Source organism: Peromyscus californicus, unplaced genomic scaffold (genome assembly GCF_007827085.1).
Source record: "Peromyscus californicus insignis strain IS unplaced genomic scaffold, ASM782708v3 Scaffold_7__1_contigs__length_154581171, whole genome shotgun sequence".
NCBI lineage: Eukaryota > Metazoa > Chordata > Mammalia > Rodentia > Cricetidae > Peromyscus > Peromyscus californicus.
Window position 1 is genome coordinate 53,483,289 of NW_026294595.1, and position 21,198 is coordinate 53,504,486.

A 21,198-nucleotide genomic window follows, 5' to 3' on the forward strand; every position below is an offset into this window, starting at 1 on the left:
CGCTACAGAGCCACAGTGGACGGAGGGCCAACTGCTGACGTGTACCCAGAACGAGACACAAACCCCGTAGCAATATAATCTCATGAAAGTTGCTACAATGGCCTTTTCCTCCATACTCATTTTATGTCACTTTTTCTCATCTTGTATCGCCCCGGCCTCCTTAGGTCTGCTTTCTCAGACTAACTGGTAGTATTCTGTAGCTTTGGTTAGAAATGTAAGGTGTTTCTTAGAATACACAGAACATAATGATCATACTTATACCTGTGTACCAAGATCTGACTCATGGAAACAAGTATAATAAATCTAATAATGATAAATAATATAACTGATCAAGAAAGGACTATTTTTAAAATTGGAATTCTTGCTGAGAGGAAATATTTTCCCTTTATGATGATGATTTAGTTAAATGGGAACTTCAGACTTTACTTTATGGATCCATCTAGATAAAGTGCATACCAACCCATCTAAAGAGCATAGGCAGATTATAAGTTTATGTGCGGAAAATGAATAAAGTCATATTTCTCTCGATTCTGGTTACCATTTAGCAGAGCTCTTTGTCTACATGGTCCAACTTTGTTTTATTAAAAACTGAGATTATGCAGGCCCCTGCCTCCAGGCGGTGGTGTTGGTAATTCCTGCAAGAGTTGGGAACTGCAGGATGAACAGAAGATGCCTCTCCTCTTACCTGGTGTCTATGTATAAGCTATGAGCACAAGACAGCAGTTATTTTTTTATCCCTTTAAAGGTCACAAAGGATAAATGATTACAGTAACATTTCACCCACTGACTATGCCTTTTACCAGTAAATCCAGATATTGATTTCAAAAGCTGCAAATCTTTTATTCAAATATTTCTGATAGGGCTACAAATCCCGAGAAATCAAATATTTTTCTGAATGAAGATCTATGAAAATAGATGATGGATTTCATAAGCTGTCAAAGCAAAAATGTTACATTTCACAGTTTGTCATTGAATATGATATAAAACACCAGTGGGGAGATTATTTATATTGATAAAATTATTCTTCCGCATTGGAAGCTAGTTTCTGAGGGGATAAAAAATAAAATATCCATGTGGCTTTTTGCCAGGACTGGGAATTTTCTGATCTAGAATTAGATAGTGAAAATAATATAGATTAATGCCTAAATTCATTTCTTGGAGTTCAATAGAGCATGTGGTAGTGTATAGGCAGGCTGGATAGATTACTTTCTCCACTAGATGCATTGCATTTTGCCACTCATTTGTTGTGATTATTACTATTACATTTTTTTGCTGGAGATATAGCAATATACAGCGATCTTCTTTTGACTGCATTTCTTCCCTTTTATTTTTGGTTATTGTTCTTTTTAATGCTCCCTCCCAGAGATTCATATTTCTAACAGGTGACCTCTGCCAAAACTTTTCTTTCTTTCTAGGTGGTGGCTGCAGGCTTACAGAGCTAGCTAGCCTTGTTATTTTCATGGCTACGGGCAGTGGTCCTTACTACAGACAACTATCTCATCCATAAATGTGTCACAACATTAAGGAAACATGGCCGGATCAGACAAATCCTATTCCCCAGTTCCCCAAACAACTGGGATTAATATGTCACAGAGATGGGTCCAGGAAGTCATCATTCCATGCTAAAGATGACAGATGATGCTACACCACACAGAAACTGACATGTGTGTATCTATATCTACAAAAATAGAAACTACGTATATAATTAAAATAGCGGGTTACTGAATATATATTAGTGAACATATTATATATCATAAACCATTTTTCACAAATAAGGAACACAACTATTTTAAACCAAATATTCTCTAAAGAACTGAGCTTTCAGCCATTAAGAAGGCTTCTCTTGCAGAGAATCCACATTCAGTGTCCAACACCCCCCAAGTACTCTAAATTAAAAACAAAAGACTCAGGAATCTCTGTGGAAGAGGAGGAAGCGGAAAGACAGTAAGAGTCACGGATGGTGGGTGACTCCAAGGAACAGTGTCTTCCAGACACAGCAAGGCTGGGACACATCTGAAGTCACAGAGACTATAGTAGCACACACAGGACCTACACAAGTTCAAAGCAGGCAAATTCCAGTATGGAGAAGGGAAAGTGGACACCAAGTCCCACACCTAACTAAGAAGGCATTTGTAATTGATAGCTGATTGCAAAGTTTTCCTCCAATCAGTTTCATCCAATGAAGTGTCACTGGGTTTATCAACCACACGCCAGGTCAGGCCCCAGGCCCAAATAGACTCCATTTTGTTGTTGGTGATGTTTTTTTCTGTTTTTGTTTGTTTGTGTGTGTGTGTGTGTGTGTGTTTTGTTATGTTTTGTCTTATCGGGCTTTTATTTGTTTATTTCGACCATTTTTTGGTAGAGAGAGAATATGTAGTATGAAGCTAAGTGGGTAGGGAGGTAGGGAGGATCCTGAGGAGTTGGGGGAGGGGAAAGAATATGATCAAAATATATTGTATGCAAATTTTTATATCTACAGATAGAAGCCTGAGGCAGATTAAAATTGTCCACATACGAAGTCATAAACATGACCCCCCTCCCCCACGTCCTGTGCTGCATTTGCTGGAAGGAGCTGTCCCTACACTCAGCAGCGAGGCGCTGCACAGAGCATCTGTGGACAGTGATCTGAATTCTCCCTTGAATCTCCCTAGGGTCAGTTGCTTCACACTGTGCTGTGTGCCACACCCCATCGGGACACAGAAGCCAACCATCATCTTGAGAGTGGTTTTTTTTTTTTTTTTTTTTTTTTTTTGGTTTTTCGAGACAGGGTTTCTCTGTGTAGCTTTGCGCCTTTCCTGGAACTCACTTGGTAGCCCAGGCTGGCCTCGAACTCACAGAGATCTGCCTGGCTCTGCCTCCCGAGTGCTGGGATTAAAGGCGTGCGCCACCACCACCGCCCGGCTTGAGAGTGGTTTTGATGGTTGGGGTGGACACATTTTGAGGTGGCTGGCACACAGTGGGTGCACATTAGATGACTGCAATTACAGTTGTTGTTATTTTCATTATGCCCAACTTGAACAACGTCCCAGGCCCTTGGCTGTTGGCCAGGACTCTAGGCGCTAGTTTACCGTGTCTTAGAAGCTGTTTATAGGTATCAACTATGGATCGAGAAACGAGGCCACAGAAAAGCTGAGTAATGTCCAAATCAGAAGTTGAAAAATGGGGCTCCAAGCTCCTTTCTCAGATCCTGCCCAAACCCAGAGTTTAGGTTTCATTTACAACAGTACCTAATCCTGGCAACATATAAAAATCCTCGCCACCTGCACTCAGTAGAATACAAATCACTGCCTCTCCCGTTTTATTTCAGGCAGTTAGATAGTTAGTACACCGTTAATTCCTACACACACCGCAGCTCACTTTCACTGTCAGGCCAGTTTTATCTCGGCCGTCTTCCCGAGATCCCCGGCTGGAGGGATGGCCTGCTCTCTGAACACCTCTGGGTATTTTAAGGCAATATGAATCTTTAGGAGTTCAATTTACAACTCAAAACAGAAATGCGTTTTCCTTCCAGAGCAGAAATACTGACACTGAATATAGAGAAGCTCTGGATATACATCACTGTAATTAAAGTGACTTGGAAAATCCAGGAATGAGTCTTTATTGCAACTATTATTTAATGATGAGCATTATAATTAAAGGCTCTTCCTCAAATATAGTATCATTTCCAAGATCTGGATGTCCTGTGAAATTTCTGATAGCGGAATATGGCCATTAGCAAATGCATTAGTCGGGACTCTGCTTTTCCTTGACAACATGTGGACAGAGCCCCAGGCCAGCCGGTGTTCAGACTGGCGTTCCCTGGCACAGCTATAAAAGCTGTTAGCAGACTGGCTTTGAAAACACTGTGGTCTCTGATATCAACCTCTAGCTGCCACATGCATGTGCATATATGTACATAAACACATTATACATGTGAAACCACACATATATAAACATGCATATACACAACACATATGTACACATTCAAAAGAAAAAAGATGTGGTCAAAATGGCTGGATGTGTTAATAACTTTCTATAACTATATATATATATATATAAAACTATATATATATATATATACACACACACACACACATATGTATACATATGTATATGTAGCCATTAAGCTAGAAGGAGTGGACAGACCTGAAGACAGTAGTCAGTAGGGCTATTTCCTGGGATATGTGGGATAGGAACCTGGGAACCGGAGGCTCTGAAAACACGGGATAATATAGATCATAACTGTGAGTTTGTTCCCATGTCTGAGTTTTTCTGGAGTTTCACTGGTGTAGAAAACACAGTATTCCTCCTTAAGTAAAGAGGATCAAAGAAGATAATACCAGAGGAAAGAGAGAATTTCCTAAACTAATTTTATATTCTGTTGAACAATGAAGTAAGTCCTTTACGTTCTTCATTTAAGGATATAAGGGAATGAAATTAAAAGGTCTTTGATGATTATTGAGCATTTATAATATGTCAGTATGAACTCAAAACTGTCTCATGCTGTTATCCCATTTAATCTTTACACAACTTCTCAGTGGTGGTGGTTGGTGTTCATCTTGTCCCATATCGATGACTTGTAGCTGTAAAGGAGTCATGACATTTCCCCTGATCACGTGGTCCATGTGAGACTGGGCTGGGTCTCGAGCCCATGTCTGGTGAACATGACAGCTAGCTGCAGGGATGAGCCGTTCTTCATCTCCACAAAGCTCGGCACAAGATCAAGGTGTGAGACTCAGCCTGAGCTCAGTTACCCGTTGAATGCTGAAAAACAGCAGGGTTCTCATCCTACCTGCAGCTCATCTCTCAGTCCATTTTGTATCATTCCAAAACAGTATCTGAACAGCACTCACAAAATTCTGTGCGGATGCCTCCTCAATGGACTTCTCTGGCTTTGAAACTAGTGTCCACACTGTGGGCATGTGTAGCACGTCCTGGTCCTGGAATTCGTACCTCAGTGTGTAAAACCTCCGAAGAAGTGGAGGTGGCATTCTGGGGGGTGGGGGGGCATGCAAAGACCTGCATTTGAACCTGCATTTAGATCTTGGCCTGGGACCTGCTAATGTGGTGACCTTCAGTGACCCACTTTGCCTCTGTAGGCTTCAATCTCCTTACCGAGAAAAGGATGTAAACACTACGTTTATTTCCCACAGTTGAAAGAATCAAGCTCATGTCGCCTGGGTTTAGTTCACTTTAAAAGCAGAGACACAGGCACGTCAGAGATCAAACTGTCTAGCAGCTTCCCCAGGTTGGTCATCTGTGAAGCCCAGGCAGCTCCACATGTTCTGTGACATGTATTGATTCACTTTCCTCTCAGATCAGTTTATTGCTTTATCACTTAACAAATGTTTTACTGAGCACTTACTATGTGTCAGGCACTTCGCCGGGTGCTGCGGAGATGCAGGCTGCAAGCGGCCTAGAGTCTAGGCAGATTTGTCTCTGTCATCACTCCTCATACCCACGAGAGGGACAGAGCCACGTCAACTGGTTAGTGTGAGTCTACAGAATTAACATACAGCGGTAGCCTATCTAAAGTTGGTATGTGTCTCAGTGCTAATTATAGGTTACTGTTAATTCTGGTTAGCTTCCAAAGTGTCATGAGAGCATGCCATTCCAAGCCCAGGCAGCCTTGTCTTGTTCTCTGGCCTCTGCCCCTGAGTTTACAGGAGAAAATGATCTCACTCCAGTGCTACCAAATGAAGAGTTTTTCAAGGGCGAGATAGCTCTCAAGGTCCGATACTGGCAAAATAACTTTGGGGATAGACTCTGCATTCAGCAAACCCATTGGACATGGCATCTCACCTCCAGCACACAGAAGCTTCCCTGTCTACCCAGGGACAAGCTTTAATTCATTTCCCACAGAGGCCCTACATTCACATGAAAAGATTAAGGACCAGAATCTATTTTTAATGCATCTTGGATCCTGCAGATTGAAACCAGCTACCTAGATATGTTGTTATTCTTTTACATTTGATTGTGTTTGTATGTGTGTGTGTGGGGGGGGGGGTGTAGAATGTGAGCATCATGCATGTACAACATGTACGATGGTACCACATTTAACCACGGAGAGGCTCCTAAGTGCAAATATCTGCCTCACCCCCATGCCTCATCTCCATGTTGACAGCTGAGGCTCATCTGGAGCGGCCTCCTCGCTAGCTGACAGCCATACAGCCAATGAAATACTTCTTCCTGTTGCTGGGTCCCATAAAGGCAGCAGCTTCCAGCGCTGCGATTGGCTAGTCGGGCTTTCTGTGGAATGCTAATGCATTAGGGCCAGCAGAAAAGTGACAGGTAGGTAGAGCGCCACAAATATATCACTGGCCTGATGTTCCACGGGAGAGAAAAACTATTTCAAGGCTGAGTGACAACTATAACACACCCTGCTAGAAGAAGAACTCTCCCCAAGTCTGCACTCAGGCCGCAGTGCAGAGGGGGAAACGCACACATAAAGAAATCAACACAAGGTTGTCTAATCCCCAAACGTCCTGCTTTTCATGGCCTGATGAGAGCTCCCCTGATTAAGAAATATGTGGGCATTTCTACACACCTTTTATAGAATGTCCTTTTATATATTTTAAAGTCCAATGTTGTTTATTCAGGAAATGATTTCCAACCTTGTCAAGGGGGACTTGTAAATTCTTCTACGTCTCCTTGTCTCTAGCATAACCCCGTTGACCTTTCCTTTCTGACCTTCAAGTCCAAAACTCTGGCGGCCGCAGGATGTGGTCAGTGTCAGGGGCAGTACTGGATGCAGTTTATCTCACTCTGTCCACTTAAAATACTTGCATCACTCTGGGAGGGTGAGTACAGTCCTATCCAAACATCTTTGGGATTCATCTTTGCAGTCAGAGAGAATTGTTCGGCTCCAAGTAACTGCCTTTGCTACCCTCAGGTTAACTGCTCACACACAAATCTGCCAAAGGACCTCTAGGAAAGAGTGGCCTCTACTAATTGAATTCTAATGAGGCCAGGAAGTAGATTAGAAATTGAGCTGTTTTACTGTTAGCTTCAAACGCTGGATCTAGGGATGTTTGGCCTATTTGATCTGTTTAATCTTCCAGGAAGACCTAATTAATTCATGAAGACGTGGCTGCCCAGAAGGACTCCACAGGTTATTGGTTGGTCCAGCTGAACGGAGATTTCTGGGTCTGCATTACCATCAAGCACAGCAGAAAGCTCCTGGTCTGGTCTGGGCTGATGACAGATGGTCGTAAATGCAGACTTCTGGGCCAACTTAACTGGCATAATCATGGAAGATATATGATATACTTGAGTACTTGAAATTATTTGGATGAGAGCCAAATCAGGATGACCAACACTTAGATAATCCATGGAGACTATCTAATGATACAACGAAATATTCTATTCAATAATCAAACCTAGCCACTGTTGCTGGAAACCGCTTCAGCGAATAGATCAGTTCTAATTCTCATCCAGTACCTACGCATTATGATGTAAGCATCCCACCCATATTCCCAGGAAATGTCTCTAGTTATAAAAGAAGCAGTGGGGAGCGTTGGTGGGGATTGAAAGTCATCATTTGAAAGCTGTGTGCAGCTATACTCAAACCAAAGGACATCAATGGTACTCTATACTCCTCTATCCTTTCTAGGAGAAATGGTCCTCTTCCATACTCAACTACCTGCATCCACTTGGAAACTGACATTATTCTGTCCACGAAGTCCTCCATACAGTGGACTGGTCCAGGACTAGACATACTAACCAAACTGAGTCAATCAGAAAGCATTCCCAAAATTCTGTAAAGTGAAATGTGGGAATCATCCACCCCTAAAGGGGAATTACTTAAAGAAACCTGGTCTCTGACAGATGCCAATCAGCAGTGAGTGGCCCACGATGGGCGGGATGCTGCAATGTGAGGTTCTGTACTCTGGTCCAGGTGCTGTCTGGGTGATTGGTGCAGGGTCACGGTGACCAGCTCTGGGAGTTGTCAGATGGTTTCGAGACCCTCACCTAGTTTTGCAGGCATGAAATCTATGGGGCTGTTTTCCCTCTTGGTATATATGGTCTTCCCGTTTGTAGCCTTTCTTGGGAAGATTTCAGGCGGTGTATGGTATGTATATCTTATAAAAGATGTTGCAGCTGGGATCTTTCACTCTACCCCATGCTGCCTTCTCTTGAGCTAATGCACCACACAGTGAAAGAGCAAAGTTCATGTGGAGAGAAGCTCAAACAGAGCTCCAGGCAGACAAGGACTTTCTCAGCACTAGACTTATGGACCCTGACTTGTCCAAATAACCAGCCTTTCTCTTGAACACAGCCTCTTAGAGAGGTTATGGTATGGTGAGCTCTCTTCAAGGAGATTGCTGGTGGCTTGGATGACATTTCAGCTGGAAACAAACACTTCTGCAGTGTTTCAAGGGCCAGCCAATTCTGAGGACCTTTTTTTTTTCCAGTTGGAGCAACATCGTCATAGAAAGCGCCCCTCCCACCTCATTCTCCTTCTTTTCTAAATTTTGAGTTTTTCTTGTTGGAGGTGAGGGGAAGAGTACAAAGTGTTCTTCTTCAAAGGCTGCTTCAGCGTTTTGCAGAGCTGTCTGAGGAAACTTGAGCCCAGCTGTGAGGACGGCCATCTGCTCCTGCAGAAGTCATCACAGAGCTGGATTTTCCCAGAACGCTCTCTGTCTCTGGAAAGGCCAGAGTTGAATTATGATGTATGCTAGGAAATGGGCCCAGTAGCAAGAGGAATGGGATCAGTCAGCTCAAGAATTGTTTGGGACTTAGGCTTTGGATGGAAAACTATTATTATTCCACAAAACTTTCCCTTGAAGTTGACACTGAGGTGCCGGATGCTGAAGAGGTTTGCCCGGTGAAACAGTGGAGCTGGATGACTTTGCAGACTATGAAAACTTACATAGATAGGCACACTCCCATGTATGCACACACACACACACACACACACACACACACACACACACACACACACACACACACTTGCATGCACACACCCAAGTCAGTTAAAATCTGAACTCATCAGTCACAGGAACAAATCCCAGGATCCTATTAGGGCTCATAACCAGACCACAAGGACAGGACCAAGCCAAGGCCAGACTCTTCTAAAACAAAGACTTTCATGTCATTTAAAAGAGAACACTGTAAATTTAGCATGCCATATCTGCCCAGTTCATAGTTTTTTAGTTGGTCCATTGTTGGACATTTCTCTACATGTCTCAGGCTGATCATCTGTAAAGCAAGGAAAAGATAATGATAAGGGATTTGGAACAATTAAACGAGTGAATACAAGCGATGCACCAGAAGCAGATCTGGCAGGTTGTGTTTCTCATTTTCTAAAGTTCCATCACACTGAGAGAACTGAGCATATGCTAGGGAGAGGAGAGGACTTCGGCAGGAGAAACTGAAGCCTCCTAACGAGAGTGTGGTCCTTCCCTGACTTGCCCAATACAGAAGCTGAGTTCGGCCACCAGTAGCTCCTCTAGAGGCTTGCTGCCACCGCTCAACAGAGCAAGGACCCCGAAAGCTCCCGAGTCAGCAGGAGCGCTGTGCTACAGCAGCATTATTCTCAGCGAGAAGCAATATTTGAAGCTGTGGTGGTGGACACAGTGCCATCCTATAGTAAGGAGGAGAATGCAGTCTTAAAGTCCATCCACCCGGCACCGCTTCACCACATAGCTGGGCTTGACGCTCTGACTCCTGGATAGGCTGAGAAAGTCTGACGCTTCACGTTCTCACTAACCCTTCTCGTACTGTCTCCTTCCAGAGAGGTATGGATTCAGCTACCTTTAGCCTTCAGGGTGCTGTAATGATGCTCTGGGGACAGTCTTTAGAGCAGTGGTTCTCGACCTGTGGGTCTTGACCCTTTTGGGAATCACATATCAGATATCCTGCATGTCAGATATTTACATTGTGATTCATAACAGTAGTTAAAATTATAGTGATAAAGTAACAATGAAATAATTCCATGAATGGGGGTCAACACAACATGAGGAACTGTATTAAAGGGTTGCAGCATTAGGAAGGTGGAGAACCACTTCTCCAGGGCCAACTACAAGGCTAGCTGTTATAAGCTTAGGTCCCCTTCTACAATGTGGTCTTATAAGAACCTGTTCTTATATTATAACAGTCTTATTATATAAGACTGTTCTCAATTTCCTGTTACCATGAGACCTAACAGATTGTTTACTTTTTTTTTATTAAATTATTGTTCACTGCCTCAGTTCTTTGAGTTCTAACCAAATGACTGAAGCTCTGAAAATGTCAGTCTGTGTTACAAAGCAATCTTAGAATGTTCTCTGTGGCTATTCTTGATCACGATGCCGAGTTTAATTTCTTTTCTTTTATATATGAGACTCCAACCCAAAGAGGTCAGAATTCTGCTAGGCTTCTGAGCTCTTAACTATAGATATTCTGAGACCTGGTTAAGGCGATGCCTTTGTGAACTTAAGGATTACTTCTAGGGAAGCAAAGGCTACCCCAGAGACTTCCACCAAACACTCAGCATGCTCAGAAGGAAGGGAAAGGGCTTCTCAATAGTTCACTGGCTCAGTCCCGACAGGGGTGCACTTGAAGGGCTAGGTTCTGCCACACAGCTAGCCCGAGCACAGTGCTGTGTGCATGCCATGATAACAAACAACAATAGAGGTAATTAATGGAGCAGCTGACCCTCTGACCTCCAGATGCTCACAAGGTACCACCTCATCAATTCCTGCTCCTCCACGCAGCCTCCATGCCTTCACAGGATGCCTTGCTGTGCTACATCAAGAATGCAGACCTTGCCTCGGCTTTGTTCATGAGGCTAAACCAAAGGGAGAGCTCCCCAGCCTTCCAGCTCATGCCTGGGTGAATGAATCAGCACTGGTGTCACTAACATATTCCAGGTCATGTACACACACAGCACTGTTATTATATCTCAAAATTACTTTTAAATCACCATCTTTGGGATTTTTAACCGTTTCCCTAAAAAAATGGGGCTCAGGAAATTCTTACATGGAGCAAGGATGGCACCCAGTGGCCAAAATGCTTCATCTCAGATCTGGTTCTTTCAAGGATTTGCCAACTGCTTATCTCTTTGGAGACAATAAACTGCTGGGAGATCGTCCCCTTATGCCAGAACTAAAACGACTACACGTTTAAGTTGAGCAAGTTTACACACACACACACACACACACACACACACACACACACACACACACACGATGGGGGATGGAGATATATCAATGAGTTAAATTAGAATAAAGACTTAAATGTGTATGTGTATGTATGTGTATTTTAAGAATTTTTTAAAATAATCACATTTTAGGTGTGTGTGTGTGTGTGTGTTTTAAGAATTTTTAAAAAATAATCACATTTTACATGTTTGTGTGTGTGTGCGTGTGTGTTTTAAGAATTTTTGTTTAAGTAACCACATTTTAGGTAAGCAGCACACTGTCCATGATGTCCCTAACATCAGAAAACTATTACACATCTTCCTCCCCATAGTTTCTCTCTGGTTCATAAGTCCTCATGCCCCAAGCATAAGACTTTATCTCCTGACAAGTGCTTTATCATTAACCTGATGTTTGCAGTCTTCTCTCCGTGTTATCTTTCTCACACGGTACTTGGCAGCCTGGAAAGTGCAGGATGACAAAGTGGAACCCTTCTTTTCTCTTTGAGATTTCCAGATGCTGCGAGATTTCCACAGTGCAAGATAGGCAACTGGACTAAAGAAGACAGGCGAGATGTCAGGATAATGGGTCTTCTCCCCCTGCTCCCCGGATGATGCAAGGTCTCTGTAATGTTTCCTGCTTCCAATTTCCTTAGGTTTCTGAGCAGTCTGAAGTCCCAGGGCAAGGAGCCACGTGGACAGCACAAACATGAATCCAGAGAGAAATTTCTAACAAAACAGCGTTCCACACCAAAGAGTGCCACAAACAGTCCTTTTAAAAACAGTATCTTTAGTTCAGCCAAAAATTCCTTCTTAGACGTCTTCACCTTTGCTCACTTGGCTCCAAGACTGTCAAAATGTCACTCACTTTCCAAGACTAATAGCTGAATCAAAAGAAATTATCTCAGGGTCAAATTCCATGACTTTGCTTCTATTTTCCTACTTAAGGAGTAAGTGCTGTTTCTAGAATCAAAACAAAACTGGGCTGGGGGAGGCAATCAAAGTTGGGTTCAGTTTTCTTTCCTGTTCTTATTGTCTTTTTATTTTCCTTTTACAGACAGAAGCTCACTAGGTAGCCCAGGCTAGCCTAGGGCTCTTGGTTCCCCCTGGCTGTGCCTTCTGAGTAATGGGATTACAAGAGTGTACACCACCCCCACCTTTCTTGATGGTTCTTTAATTCTCAGTTGCTTCACACACGCAATGGAGATATTGGTCCCTGCTCTCACCAAGAGATTGAGGGTCTCAAGCAATGGCACTGTGAAGAATATATATATATATATACATATACATATACATATATAAGTGTGTGTATATACGTGTATATATACATATATGTATATACATACACACACACACACACACACACATATATATATATATATATATATATATATATATATATATCCACTGCTTAGTATTTAACAAATTACTATTTAAGCATTTACTTATGGGCAGAGCTATGGTATAGATTCTATATTGATGAGTTTAAGACTTGTGTTACCAAAGACTGCCACATTGAGTATCATTACGTTTTTATCACTCCTCAAACATAACATAGACAGCAGAGCCTTTGGAAATTAATTGTAAAATGTAATTAAATCAACCTGAGCCAGGTCTTCCAGCAAATTCTCTTAATTCTGAAGCTGATCTTCAATTCAAACCTTTGAGCATTCGGAATCATAAAGACCTCAAGATGTTTTGTCAACATTTATTCGCCTTTGTGTTTTATTTCCCCTTCACTCCTACAGATAAACTTTATAGGCTCATAAAGTTGCATCATTTTATAGCTGGAAATGGCCTCGCTGTACAGATGAGGGAACCTGAAGCCTGGAAAATTTACATGAACTGGTAGCTGTTTTGTCTGTCTCTGTTCACATGTGTGCTCACGCTTGTCCTGCTACACACCTGTTCTCACAGAGACTGTGTCAAGGGACAGCTGTGGCCCTGAGACTGCAGTCAACCCCGAGGCCAGACATTCTACACTCACTCTGCATTTCATGTGCTGCCTCAGAACCTACAGAAGTGGGGCTCACAAACATTTTAAAGGTTTTTTTTAATAGATCCATTTCCAACTGGAACATAAACACAAAGAACTACCAAGGCAGTTTGTGATTTCATGAATACATAGGGAAGGCAGATATAGGACCAAACAATATTAAATGCTAATAAAAAGCATTAGAAAAACATTTTGTGAAGCAAGAAAATAATATGTTTTAAAAGTGTATGGTTTGGGCCAGTGAGGCGGCTCAGCAGACAAAGGGTACTTGCCTCTAAGCCTGATGACCTGAGTTCAATTCCTGGGACCCACATGATAGAAGAAGCCGACAACATTCTGAAAGTTGTTTCTTGATCTCTGCATGCACATTATGACAGACACTAAGGCAGACAGACAGACAACACATACACACACACCACTAAATAAATAAATGTAAAATACTTTAAACACATTTAACAAAATACATGACAGATTTTATTCAATAGCAAATCACCAATGCTGTGAAAAAATCTCCTGCTTATAGCCAAGCGACAACATTCTTACAGAGCATTTCAACAGACTTGGGCCAGAGCTCAGCCCAGAGGACAGGAAGCCCTTTATCATCACGGCACTTAGGCTGCATAAGGAAACAAGAAATTGATAAGCAAGTACGTGAAAGAAGGAGTTGAAACCAACAAAGAGTCAAGATTGAGACAAGACTTTCAATTACTGGTCTTGTCTTAGGTCTCTGCTTCAAATTTCTGCCTGGGGCCTGTAATTCCTTCTACCCAAAATGGCAGAGTCAGTGAACTTGGTCACAGGAGAGACATTTCCTCAGCACCCAGGTGCCAAGCATGGCTATAAATGATATAAGGGATATAAGGAAAAAGGACCGCCCCCCCCCCCCCCCGCCCGATGCTCCCAGTCTAACCGTCTGATTAGACGGGTGTACCGAGATTTATGTTGCAGGTAGAAACTGAAAAGAATGCAAGCCATCGATCACTTCTGCCTGAAGGACAGTGGGTGACTGGGGAAGAGGCAGTGAGCAAGGTCAAATGGATTAGCCGGGCTGTAAATATGCAGAAACAAAGGAGAGGATGGGCTCACAGATAGGGAAGGGAGGAAGCGGGAAGAGAATGTCACACAGGGATAGTGAAGGGGGGTACTCGGGGGCAGGTTAGAACAAGCTGGGACAGCGGACGGGAGGTTTGAGTGCGGAGTACTTTTAATGTCCAGTTAAGGAGCTGAAAGTGACAGATGAATCTAGAGACTCACAGATGATGTTCAGCTCTGTGAGCAGGAGCCTGGCACCCACCTAGGAGTACTGTCCATTTGGCAGCTGCATTCTGCCTAGATTTGAGAAAGGGTGGAGAAGGAGGAGGCAGGGAGGCCCGTCAGAACCAGAGAGTGCAATCACTGCAGAGGAGCGGACAGTGTGAGCAAGCGAGGGGCTGAACTGGTGAGGGCTGTGAGCTGGACTGGAATGAGAAGAATATGCCAAGGCAGAAGTAGTGGGCTAACATGGAAACGCAGAGGGGGAAGAGTCATGAACGGCTGATGGATGATATCTAAGGCACACAGCTGCAGAGTGTAGGTAACAGAGAAAACAGTCAGGAGGGGGTAGCTCGTTTGTATACTAAACAGTTAATGAAGGAAGAACAAACCATCAAGATTGCTAAATCAAGCACCCATCCCCATAGTGGGGGCCACCTGTCCTGGCTCTATAATTTCCCAGTTCAAATCTGTAATTCTAGAAAGCTTGTATTAGAAGAAAGCCAGAATGAATATGGAGCAGTGCTGTTCCAGATACCTCAGTGTTCTGGAAGGTTCTGCCATCTATGACTTCTTCTATTCTTTTCACACTTCAAGGGTCGGGGCTAACTCTGGGCCACACTGGTCTCCACTGGGAGTTCTTCATTCCATCATTGCTTGGCTTCCTAATACTCTAAAATAACTTGAACTGCTCTCCAGGCCTGACTCCGTGGACCAATAGGGAACGAAGTAAACTAAACTGCCCAGAGGAGGTGGGTGAAGCCCTCCAGACCTTTTGCAAACCATTTAAAATTGTTTTCAAATATGTGTTTACATGTTTTGTGGTTATATGCACATGAGCACAGATGGCTGAGAAGACCAGAGGCATCCGATCCCCCTGGAACTGGGGTTAGAAGTGGTTATGAGCTGCTGGATAGGCAGGCTGCTGGGAATTCAAATCCAGAAGCAGTATACGCTCTTAACTGCTGGTCCATCTTGCCAGTCAGTAAGTACCTCAGGCCCATTCTTTATCCCACAAAAGCAGATGTTTCCAGTGAGTGACCTCTGGAAAAGCTGTCCCTACTTGGTTTTCCAAAGGAAAGAAGTGACAAATAGTGGCTGTATGTGTTGAACTGAGAGAAGGTCAAGGTCATCACAGGATATATTTGGGTCAGGTAGGTCTTTGAAGGACCCTCAATCCACAGCCGCTGAGCTCAGCACTAAGAAAGGCCACCCTGGCCTTAAAGACCTGGTCACTGCACATCGCCCCTCCCGCCCCCCTCCCGCCCCCCTCCCGCCCGCTCCCACCCCCTGCCCTCTGGCCTCCCTAGCATCTGCAGTACTCAAGAGTGACAAAGTACAATCATTTTTTCTGTGATGTGGCATTTGATTAAGACACAATTCATAAAGGGAACTGGACACTTGAGCACCAGGCATGTCACATATTTATGGATGTAGCCTGAGCCACGCAGGCTGCCAGCTGCCTGCCGCAGTGTGAGCAGACTGCCCTGGCCAGTGCTGAGGCTGCTCTTTCCCCTGCAGTTCATTTTCCAGGGAGAGTTCAATAGCTTGCCCTGACAGTAAAGAAAAACTTGGAGACTAAACTTGGCATAAATACTACTGAAAGTCAAAACAATGCCTTAAATTCAAGAGGCAGGAGTAAGGGTGGGGTGGGAGGAGAAAGCCTAGGTTAGGTATAAGTCGATACCAGCATTCTGTATATACTGCTGCCTCCTCACAGCACCCTGGAAATAAGCTGGGGTGAAATCAGAAAACCAGGGCGGGCAGTTCTGAAAGCAGCACTCCAGAGAAGAAGACTGGAGGGCAAGAAGACAACCTGCTTCCTTCTGACACCAAGGTCCCAGGCTAGCCCTGGCTGCAGAGAAGCCTCTGCAAGAGTAGCTGTCCGAGACAGAGGAGCTGGGGGTGGGGGTGCTGCTGTTTGCGTGGGTGACACTGGCAGCCCTCCATAGTGATCTCTGATTGCCCCTCCCCAGCATGCTCTGAGTTGCCCGGTTTGGTTGAATGCTGTGATGTCACTCTTTCTGCAATGTGCTGGTAAAAGCGGTCAGGGAAGAGGCAGGCTTGTGCGGTGCCTCTGTGCCAACTTAGAATAGGAGCACCTTCCTGAGTCGGTTAGTGTAACGCATCCCCAGCACCGATCCACAAAGGGAGCATGGCATTCCTCATCCTGATTGCCCCGAAGAGCCTGGGTAGATTGGCAGGGCAGCATTGGTGGGTTATCCTGAGGCCAGAAGCTGCTTCTGCACACAATTTTATCCCATGAATTGAAGTGACCCTCTTAAATCTAAACCGGCTGATGATGATGGTCTTCGAAACCACATCTCATCACTTACGTTCTTCGCTTGGTTGGTTTTGATTTTCCCAAGACAGGGTTTCACTGTATTAGCTTTGGCTGTCCTGGAACTTGATCTGTAGACCAGGCTGGCCTCGAACTCATGGAAATCCACTTGCCTCTGCCTCCCGAGTGCTGGGATTAAAGGCATGCGTCACCACCGCCCAGCTTCATCACTTTAATCTTATTTCTGTATGTAAATTCCACAGGAAGTGTCTATTCTTGATATTTGGTTTTGTTGACTTTACCATGATATTAATTTGTGGCCTGGGCATTAACATAGAAAACTTGAAACATGGAGAGGTGGTCTGAACCCAAATGGCCACCTTGAGTTACGGGCCTTTAATTACCGCGGCAGTTATGGGGCTGTAAATGATCCTCCTCTTGGATTCCAGCTGTAACCCCTGTGGTTCTAAACTGGAAGAAGGGATGATCGAAGGAGGCCATATAACACGAGAGTGTCCACAGGTTGATGCTAATGGGCAAACTAGCAGTAGATGGTGATAACCATTAGGTCTGACCATTGCGTTGGAATCCAAGGAAGGAGCATAAAACCACAGGAGCGTATAATTGGTGTACTAAACTCATTTTCTCATGTTATCACAGCTGGTATCTTCAGGTTATTAAAAGCCCTTAAACCAGCAGTCTTCAAAGAGATCTAATTGTCAATATGGTCTTTATCCGTTATTCCTGTTAGCACAGTGCTAAAGAGATAGAAACAGGTGCTAAAATCTGCACAAATTTTCTCTATGTCACTTTCTCATTTCAAGTTCATGGGACAGTAAATGTTAATGAGGGGAAAAAACATTCTTTGGATCTTGGAATGCTCATTAATGCACAGAGCAATCAGCCCATAAAGAATAATTTATTGACATTATAATCTAAATTAGATTTCCAAAAGCAGTTAATTTATTAGTACCCAGAAGTTTGGGGTCTTTGCGTGTGTGAGTGGCCCTACAAACAAGACTATTTCCTGAGGTATGAATGATATCAGAACCAGAAAAAATAAGCCCCAGATCTGACATTCTTGAAGAAGCAGAATCCACCCGTGGGGCAGGGTTGGGACACTTCTAGAAGGGCTTTCAACTCCCTGGTGGTCAGTTTTAGTTGTTGACTAGAAACAATCTAGAATGGCCTGAGAGGAGAGTCTCAGTGAGGGCTTGTCTAGATCAAGTCAGCCTGGGGGCGATTATCTTGAGTGTGCTGAGGTGGAAAGACCCAGTCACTGTGATTGTCACTACTGCTGTGACAATCAGGTGGGAGATCCTGAACTATGTGAGTGGAGAAGGCAAGTTGAACACAAGCATGCATACACTCCTTCTCTCTCCACTCCTGTGGATGTGACCAGCTGCCTCCAGGCCCTGCCACAATGACGTCCCTACAGGGACAGACTAAAGTCTGGAACTGTGAGCTGGAATAAACTTGTTCTCCCTTAAGTGGCTTTTATCAGGGTGTTTTGTCACAGCAACAGAAACAGAATTGAGACAAAGTCTGATCCTGTTTTCCCACCCACCACTACATAGCTCTCCAAATTCTTCTCACCAGGACAAACAGGGGAATCAGAGGAAAAGAAACCACAGACAGCTCCTTCACAGTATTCTAAAATGGGGAAAACATCCACTAGATGGACCAGTGGGCACTAGCAAGGGTAAGGTACTAGCCTAACATTGGCGGTTACTAAGGGTTATCTTCCATGACATCAGCCCTCTGTGTACAAAAGGTTGTAAACTAAGGATAACGAAGGGGCAGATCTCACTCTCTACTCTTCAGTGTCGTTGGTGTTCTCACTTCTTCCTGGGGTCCTCAGGGTATGCCTTCCCTGTCCTTACCAAGTGACCTCTTCATCTGCACTGACCTCAGCAGCCCTGGACAGTCACACTGGAAGAAAAGCATCCCTCATCCAGTCTGCAGTGAAGCTTCCTGCCACTGGTCCCTGGTATATGCAGCGGATACTCTGGACCCTGAGCTGTCTGAAGCATGGAAGATGCTGAATCCATCATGAAGATCAGGCCTTTGCATCCACTCCTGTTTTCATGTTTTCAACTAAGAATGTGGATCCGTGGTTGGTCGAAGGAGGAGATAGAACCGAGAGATGGCTCTCATGCTGAACTTGAACTCACATGTGGACAGGGAGGCGTGTGGACTCCACTTACACTAGAACACGCTCCTGATTCAGAAAGGCTCTTAGACTCATGTAAATAACCACATTTGCTGTTCTCTGGGGGAGTTTCTGTACCCCAGATGTGGTGCATTTTGGGTTCCTAATGAGGTCTTTCATATGCCTGTGTATTTGGGCTCCTGTGTTTTCCATGGATAATTAAATAGTTTCTTTCCAAACCCTGGGGTCATCTTGGAATTACCACTCATCCCAGCTAAGTAGAGTGAATCCTGGGACTCATCCATCCTTCTACCCAGGAAATCTGTGCATAACATTGATTCTGGATTTAAGTAAATCACTACGCTGTTACAAAAACTATGCATATTTTCAAAAGTGTAGAACACAATATAGGTTACAACACATTTGGATGTCGATGTGGCTCGCCTCTATATGTTGGTGAAAATAAAGTATTTATTCAGTTATTTAGTTAGTTGTATACAACCAAGTCTGGAGTTTCTGTGAGTGCTGTCCCATGACAATACACAGGATTATTCTAAGCACACTACATTTTACTGTTATTGCTGCAGTTACAATAGACATCAGCTATCAATTAGGATAATGTTTTATTTACTTTATATATCAAGGAAAAAGCCATTTGGTTAAAATTATCTACTATATCTCAATTACATTATAATAGGATACCAGCTAATATCTTTTGGGATAAAATCTGGAATAAATCAGTTCAGTTAATAATCTCAACAATTTTAAGATGAAATAACCCTTTGTTCTCAAATTTAAATACTTCATATTTTTAGTAGGTTTGGGAGCTAATAATAGAAAAGTACAGCATGCTCTAAGACAATGGAGTTCTCTTTGCTCTAAAGCAAGGAATGAAGCCTGGATGTAGTTAGTGACCTTCACAAACAAAGCAGTCAGCTCTGGACTGTGTAGCTTGCTGTAGTTCTGGGAGATGGCTGTGAGTGGCTTTTAGAGTCACATTTAGTTCATTATGCACTTTGCTTTCCTCTTTCTGGTCACTTCCCTGCTTTGGTAACAAAAATAATCATAATGGCAGCAAAAAAATGAAATAATAGCATGTAATATTATCATTTTAGCAGGAGCTAGGCATTGCCATAAGTAAGATTTCTAGGCAAGGAAACTTTTGCCTTATTGTTTAACTTCTCAAATTTATAGATAAAAACAAAATTTTTACAGATTATCATATATTATCTGGTGTTATAATACATGCACACTAAATTTTATTAAGGTAAATAAGCTTTAATATCTCTATGGAAAATATATAATTTGCATATATTAAAGAAAATTTAATTTAAATAGGCATCTAAAATAATTTCATGTTGTAGTTTTAATATTTTCTTGATAATGAACTGCTTAAGATCTGGAATACTGATGCTCTTTGTACTCATTCATTCATTCATTCATTCATTCACCAAGTATTTACTGAGTGTCACCATGTTCCAAGAACTGTGAGAGGCCTCAGAGATAGAACCGTGAAGAAAATATACAAAAATCCCTGTCACATGGAGTTCATGTCCTGGTCAGTATGCCATGATTCAAATGTGTCCCCAAGTTCCACATGTTGGAAATTGGTCGTCAATGCAGCAGTATTGACAAGTGGAACTTGGGGAGATGGATGGGTCGTGAGGGTCTGCCTTCGTGCATGAATGAGTGGATTCACAGCTTACTGGAAGGGAGGCGAGGCTGTAGAGCAGCTTCTCTGGCCTGCTGCTCTCTCTCAACATATGACATCTTCTGCCATGTTGTGATGAAGCAAGACGCCCACCACATGCACCCCCCCACCCCACCTCCACACACCAGATGTTGAGCAGACGTCAGTCATACCCTTGGGTTTCTCAACCTCTGCAGCATAAGTTGAGTAAACCTCTACTGCTTATAAATTCCACAGTCTTAGGTATTTTTGATAGGACAGAAAACAAACTAAAAGAGTGTACAGGATGTTCGCCTCTATAACAATAAGCCCCGACTGCTGTAGTTTAGATAGCTTCGTTCCTTCCAGGGGGGACCAGCCATTACTTCTTGAGAGCATGGTCTCTCCTTTTGATCTGGGGCACCACTGTGAGACTTTTCCTTAAGCAACTGTCAAATGTAACAACTCATTGCATTCCCTCCTGGGAAATTCTACCCCTGTATTCAGTCTTTCTTTGTCCTCTTCCACGGTTCGTGCGAGTCAATTCTAAAATGACTCTATCAGGGTCGAAGATCTCTGTGTCATTCTTTCCCTATGAGGATAAAATGGATCTCTGTGCAAATGGGACTCCTAGAAGAGCTGCAAGCAATGTCTATACCAATATTATAAATACGACATTTCTTATGGTTGTAGCCTTTCCTAATCATTCTCAAAACCTTTAAACAGAATTTAGAAACACAAACCAAAGATT

The 21,198-nt window shown here is 43.3% G+C and overlaps 1 protein-coding gene across 3 annotated transcripts in view; it reads right to left on the bottom strand.

The window, feature by feature from the left end:
* Pde11a (phosphodiesterase 11A) overlaps window positions 1–21,198 on the bottom strand; it is a 351,064-nt gene that overhangs the window by 107,403 nt on the left and 222,463 nt on the right. The window lies entirely within an intron of this gene.